Source organism: Mustela nigripes, chromosome 9 (assembly GCF_022355385.1).
Source record: "Mustela nigripes isolate SB6536 chromosome 9, MUSNIG.SB6536, whole genome shotgun sequence".
Classification (NCBI taxonomy): domain Eukaryota; kingdom Metazoa; phylum Chordata; class Mammalia; order Carnivora; family Mustelidae; genus Mustela; species Mustela nigripes.
In genome coordinates this window covers 19328724-19336157 of record NC_081565.1, presented here as the reverse complement: position 1 = coordinate 19336157, position 7434 = coordinate 19328724, and positions in this window count along the sequence as shown.

The following is a 7434-nucleotide window of genomic DNA, read 5'->3' as shown; positions in this document are numbered from 1 at the left end:
CAGATGTATTCCCTGCCTCCCTTTCTCTTGACCTATGGGAGTGGGTGCTGATGGGGAGGTGGGGTGCGGGCACTCTGGCCTCAGCATCCTTGCCCACAGCTGGTGACATGGACCGAGAGCAACTGGGTGGGTCTACGTGGGATTGAGGGGGATCCAAGTGAGCATACATGATCAGGAAAAGGTCAGAAGGCAAGCTGGGCTCCAGGAGGCTCTGGCCACAGAACGCTGCCCTTCCCAGACGGAGGCATGGCCAGCTCGCCCCACAGGGCATCACTGTTGGGAATGTAATCGCCGCTGGGAATGAATGCCTTCTTGTGTGAGGTCCTTGTCTGTCCTGAAGTAGGTCACTGAATTACAGGATCACAGAAATCCTAACCTCAGAAGCACAGAATCATCGAAGCTGAAAGTCAGTGCCAGGATTTTGGAGCCTCAGGCCCTGGCATGAAAAGGCATCAGAAGTCTGGCGCCAGGGGCACAAACATTTTATGGCTCAGGTGATCTAGAACCACAGAATCATAGAACCTTGCACTTGGATGACCCTTAGACCCTGAGGGAATCTGATGGACTCTCTGATATGGTGTTCCCTTGTAGAAAGTTCCGAAAGGTACCATTCTTCCTCCGAGAGACAAGGAGTTTTAGAGTGTGGAAGGACAAAGGAGGATTCTGTGTGGGATGCTTTTTGGAGTTCTAGGTTATATTTCCTTTTTCTTAATTTATTTGACAGACAAGAGATCACAAGTAGGCAGAGAGGCAGGAAGTGGGGGGAAGCAGGCTCCTCGCTGAGCAGAGAGCCAGATGCGGGGCTCAATCCCAGGACCCTGGAATCATGACCTGAGCCAAAGGCAGAGGCTTTAACCCACTGAGCCACGCGGGTGCCCTTGGGTCGTATTTCCTGACCCTGAATGTCTTTTCTCAGTGGCTCCGAGAGTTTGAAAATCTACTATTAGCCATTCTTTCTTTGGGTCGTGAAAGCCCTCTGACCTCCAAGGATCTACTTTGCTGTAAACTACTTCCCAGGTCAGCGGTTCTCCCGGGGCCTCCTAGGTAAGAGCCCTGTGACGAGCAAGGCCACTCGAGATCCAGATGTCAACCCTGGGGCTCTCTCCGCCCCAGCCCTGGGACCCTCTCCCCACCCTCCATGCCTTCCTGCGCCTTGACCACCCAGCTCCTGGCAGGAAACCAGCCGGCTGGGAGAGGCAATTCCGACAGCCCCGGGGCGGACCACGGTGTCCAGTGTGGTCCCGCTTCTAATCCCACCACCTCCTTGGGGCAGGCGGCATGGGCAGCAGCCTATAATTTGGGGGTGGGAGATGGGACACCCAGGTCAGCTTTGACCACGGGGTCCCTAGAGGAAGGGAGTGGTCCAGGGGCTTGGGGAATCAAAGCCTTCCTCTTAGCTCCCTTGGTGATCAGGAAGATAAAAATATTTATGGACAATTTTCCTCACTCTGGGGACAGCCAGGCACAGAACAGGGCTGTTTTTTTCCTTGGCTATGGCTACGCTCACAGGATGGAGGGAGCTGGGGCAAATACAGGTTGTTTACAAGGCCTACAGCAGGCCCAGAGAGACTCGGCCGCATACAGTTTCCCCTTTCTCAACAGGGACGTGAGCTTCTGGAAAGTTGCCCAGAGGAACAAGGGTGGGTTTCTGTCCTCTGTTAGCTTAGTTCTTGGTGGGGTTGGAGGGATTTTTTTTTTTACCCTGAAAGATGGGGTGAGTGTTTTAGGGTGAATAACATGTTTCCCATAATTTGCCTTTTGAAAACACAAGGAAATTTGCGTATGTGGCTGACACGGCCCGGGCAGAGAGCCTTCTGGAGAAGCCAGTCCTTCATTTCCCCACTGTGTCAGGCTGCTCGAACTCAATAAACACTTGTTGACTGAATGAATGGGTCATAGAAATGGCAAGCTGGAGCTAGAAGGAAGGCTCCATGGACATCCTCCAGGCCAGACTGCTCAGGTTTCAAGGTAGGGAAACTGAGGCTTAAAGGAGGCTGCTCACGGTGACAAATTTCATTGCTGCTGCTGCTGCAGCTGGTGATGATAATGATAATAAATCATTGTTCCTGGGCACTGGATGTTGTCCAATTTAACAAAAGCTTTCTCACTGGCCAGATTCCCAGCAAGACCGTGGAAGAGGCAAGAAAAAGATTATAATTCCTCTATCGTGGACCAGAGATGCTCCAAGACACTGAACAATTTGCCCACTCAGCTAGCAAGCGGTGTTGTGCGGGGAACAGCAACACATTTGGGCTGTTTTCCCATCACTCAGCAGATGCCCCTTGTGTGAAATCCACCCTGCACTCCAAAGGAGGGAACCTGTCTCTGCTCAAGTTAAAATCCCAGCTCACTGTGCCCATCCAGGCCTTGGTTATCTGTGTCTATGATTCGGGGCTTACCCTTGCCATCTACTGGGCGGGCCTCCCAAACTGGTAGAATGGCATTAGAGAAGGGGTATGGCCCAGCTTGGGAAACTGTCAAGCAAGAGGGAAGTCCTGATGCTGGAATTATGATGTGTCCGTGGATCCCTCCATCTCTCCAAGGAAGACAGCCTTCTGATTCCAGCTCTCGAGATAAAAATAGCTTTAAGGGGAGGGGGCAGCTCCCCAGGATATCTGGGCAGGATAAAAATAATCCTCAAGCACAGCTGGCTCCTTTTCTCCACTTTGGTATTCACCCACAGTCTTCTGATCTCTTATTTGGTTTCCCAGGCCGACCTACCATCCCAGGCAAACAATCCTCCTTGTTCTGGGGCCAGGTGGTGGCAAATATATTCCAAGCTCTGGGAGCAGAGAGGCTTGGGAAGCAAGAAATATGGGTCTCATCCCAGTTTTGTTTACAACTCGCTGTGTGGCTTCGGGAAGTCATTCTCAGAGTCCCCATTTCCCTCGATGCAGTGCGGTCCAATAGAACTTTCTGTGAGGATGGAAATGTTCTATATCCTCCCGGTCCAATTCAGTAGATACCGGCTGCGTGTGGCCGCGACCACTTGAGCTTTGGCTTGTGTGACTGAGGAATTGAATACAAATCTTTAATTTTACAGAACTGAAATTTATCGAAGAGCCACATGTGACCAGTGACTGCTGTATTGGACAACATGGGCCTTTAAAGATGAAGATGGGAAAGCACTTGCCCCTTGACATGGGGCGGGAAGGATGGATGATGTGTGTATGGAGCCTGATGAGAGATGCTCACTGCTTGTTCAGTTCCCTTCCTCCCCTCCTGCCCCGTGGAAGTGTGGATACATGAGTCCTTGAGCTGAAGAATCCTCCTTTGGGAACACACAGCTCCTTTTTGGAGACTGGAAGAAAGGGGGCATATGGTGGTGGGTAGAGAGCCTTGGGGGCCTCTAGGATGGGTGGGCATGTCTGAAGCATAACAACGCCAGGTCAGAAGAAAGATGAAATGGGCTACAACTGCCCGTTCCCAGCTCTACTTCCCACCTTTTAACTTTCGTGAGCACCAGTGCGAAAAGCAGTCTATCTTAGAAACTCCCCCTTTTTTTTTTTGCCTGGATGTGGTTAAGATCATGGACTCTTAGAATCAGATGGTTCTAGGTTAAAATTTCAGTGCCATCACTTACCAGTTGTGTCTCCTTGGGCAAGTTGCCAACCTCTCTGCTTTGTATCTGTAAAATGGGTAGACTGATGCCTGCCTCTGGGGGTTTGTGGGTCATCGATGCGTTAATGTGTGTGAAGCCCTTTGCAGTGGGCTCAGCACATATGAAGGTCTTAAAAAATGGAAGGCCATGGCTGATCTTACAGAAATAGAACCATTTAAATCCCATCTCCACCCCGACTGGGGCCCAGTGAGATGCCTGAGGATCCAATGCGGAGGTATGTCTGGAATACCTTTTCCAGTGGTCCTTAGGGTAAGGAAGGGACTAGGCATGGGGACAAGCCCTGGTGCCCTCAGATGGCAGATGACCCATCAAATTGTAGAGCTGGAAGTCATCCTGGAGTATTTATGCTTGGATCATCCTTCTGTTGGCCCGGCCAAATGACAGTCTTCTGGGGGTGCATCCAGAGGCGGGAACTCCAGAGCTGACAAAACCAAGAGAAAGTCCCTCCTGGGATCTAAGACAGCTGCCTCACTGTGACTTCCCACCCCTGGTCCCAGTTCAGTCTCTGCTTTTCCAGATTCAACTTCCTTCCCTTGCTGCCCCGGGCTGGAGGCATCTGTAGATTGGTTCTGGTGGAAATGCCTAGCCTAAAGACTGGCTCACCAGGTCAAGGGCAGGGTTAAACTTTATTGAGTGGGAATAATGAAAACTTAAAAAAACTCAAAACCTGCCCCTAGGGAAGAGCAGAAGTTGCCTTTCATCCACTTGTCTTATTCTGTGGGCAAAGGAACCAAGAGATGGATCTCTCCATCTATCCATCCACTGCTTTGCTGGACAATAGTTACTGAGCATCTGATGTATGCAAGTTTTAGGAATGGAGAAGTGAATTCCTGTTCCCAAAGCTCATTGTCTGGTAGAGGAGACATCTATGTCCACAGTAATGATAGCAGTGTGATAGGGGTTATTAGGTCAGGGCCAGAAGCAGGGTGAGGTGAGTGAAGTATGCATCATGGGAACAAAATTTAATGCAATTCCCAAAGAACTCAGCCATCAAGATACATAGTATTGTATTGTGATGCTTTTTAAAACTCAAAATTAATGCCAGAAAAGCATGGACGAACAAAAGATCAAACTTTTCAATGAAGAGAAGATCCATATTAGTGATTCCTTTTGCCTCGGGCTCCAATATGGCTAGTTTGGCGCTATGTTCTGGGAGATGTGTGCGGGCTGTGTGGGACAGAAAAGGCAGGCATTACACCTAGCCAGTGGTATCCTGGACTGGACTCTTATAAGCTTACGCATCTCTTCCCAGCTTCTCCCACGGGACTGCAGGTCCTAGGTTGAACAATTTCAATGGAATATTTATACCAGGGTAACTGGCAGATACTTAAAATCAGGGCTTTCCCCCATGATTTCTGTACAGCTGGTTGTTACAAATGATCAGCACATCATTATATCCAGCCTGCACTGGGGTGAGAGTCCTTCAAGAGAGGTTTCCCAGAGGAGAAACCTTCTGCATTTTGTAGGCTAAGAATCTAGAAAAGAAGAGAAAGAACGTTCCTGCAAATAAGAAACTCAGTTGGCAAAGCACTGGAGGAATGGGGGGGGGGTGGAAAGTGCATTGTTTTTAAGGAACTGTGAGGAACTGAGTATAGTTGGAATGTGTGATGTTGCAGAAGAGGGAAGTTTCAAGACGGCAGAGAAAGTTGCCGCACCACGGGAGGTCCTGAGATTGAGCCGGATCGGGGTCTCTGTTCTGGGAAGGGATTGGAGATCTATGGAATGTCATGGTCTCTACTTCTGCAGTGTCCTACTACTGCTAGACCAGGCAAGAAACAGCAGCGGTGAGCTAGTAAACGTTTCCTAACAGGATTTCTAAGCAAAAAGAACATTTGCCAGATATTTATAACATTTGCCAAATATCCCTACCATGGCCAATTTCTTAAAAATTTAGTTAATTAACATATAGTGTATTATTACTTTCAGAGGTAGAGTTCAATTATTCATCAGTCTTATATAACGCCCAGGGCTCATTCCCTCAAGTGCCCTCCTTAATGTCCATCAGCTACTTACCCCATGCCCATTCTCCTCCCTTCCAACTCCACTTCAGTTTGTTTGCTATGATTTAGAGTCTCTTATGATTTGTCTCCCTCTCTGATTTTGTCTTGTTTTATTTCTCCCTCCCCTCCCTTGTGCTCCTCTGTTTTGTTTCTTGAATGCCACATAGGAGTGAGATCATAGGATAATTGTCTTTCTCTGATTGACTTATTTCGCTTCGCATAATGCCCTCTAGTTCCATCCACGTTGTTGCAAAGCACCATGGTCAATTTCAATTTATGTGATGGAATGAAAGCTGAGTGGAAGAGAGATGCTTCTAACACACCATCGTACGGTACTTCCACCATCTACTTAAAATAGAAATAAACAACCTCAAGAGCATGGATAATAATAAAATGTAGTAGGAGAACTAGGAAGAGATGAGTTTTGAGTATTTATTACTGCTATTTTTAGTATAATTTATTTAATTATAAGTTTATGTAATTTAATTCTTATTGGCTTAATGGCAGCACACCAAGTTTCCTGAAAATTGAACCATCTGCTCTCACGAGCCACTAGGAACCCGAATAAGCCGCTCCAGTGTGCCCCTGGGAGAAGAGATTTGGATCCTGACTTGCTGCATGTTCGCTGGGGATGGCTGCTGCCTGATTTCCTGGTCTCACTTTCCCAACTCGAGATACCATACCCGTTTATCATGAGATGCCCTTTGCCCTGATCTTCTGTGCACAGGGACATGGATCCAAGCCTCTGGGTGACTTCCCGGAATGAGACAGCATTCGCTGGGACGCGAGAGCATCAAAAGCAAACAAGATTCTCAGAGCGATTTTTGTGCTCGGAAAAGAAAAGCCTGGGGCCAAGGTTCCATAACATCCTCATTTCCAGAGTGCTGTTTTATTGCAAAGTCATTGGCACCTAAACTCTCTGAGAATATAAAAAAGATAATTATAGTAATAAATGCAACTTACATTTCTTGTACTTTTACAATGTGCCAGACACTGTCCTAAGTGCTTTACATACACAAGTTCATTCGATTCTCAGATCAGAAGCACGAGGTGGGTAATAGTATTTATTGTACCAACACAAAGATGAGCATGTTGCTGTTTTCACAGTGGAAAAGACAGAGAAAAGTGGGTACAAGAGGTTAAATAGTATACCCCAAACCACACAGCTGGGGATTTGAACTGGGATTTTCTCAGAGCAAGGGCAGCAAGAGAGAAGGAAGGGGCTCGTGCCACACGATGTCGCAGGAGACCCCGCGAGTTTGGGGACAGCACCAAGACAAGACTAGCTGACTTTAACTTTAACGAGGTGATGTTAACTTTAACTTTAACTTCACCTCGTAAGGACTGATGAGGTTGGGAGGAAGGGCATCACCACGGAGGCACATGCTAATCACTCCTAAGTTCACAGATGAGTTCACAGAAGGGAAAAGAGAGTCTAGGAGGTCCCACCAGTGCTAACACAAGGCAGCCCTCTGACGCGGATGCCAGGGTATCAGCACGGCCACAGTGTGCAGCCAGCTTTCGGAGCTGGGCAGGCTTGAAGTTCATATCAAATCACAACCATCCCAAGATATCTAGGAAGGCAAGGCCCCCAAATAAAAATCTAATTGAAAAACTATAGAAAATATGGAAAAAGAGCCCTCCATGAACAAATGGCCTGTCCCCAGAAGTGTGGTCAATTACCCATCTCTGATGACCTACTAGAGCTGTTGCCACCATGTCCCTCGTCCCTGAGCAAAGGTCTGTGCCCACAGTAGGGTCCTGCATGAACGCCAGCAGTTCACCAGGGTTTGATGGCTCAAGAACATTCAC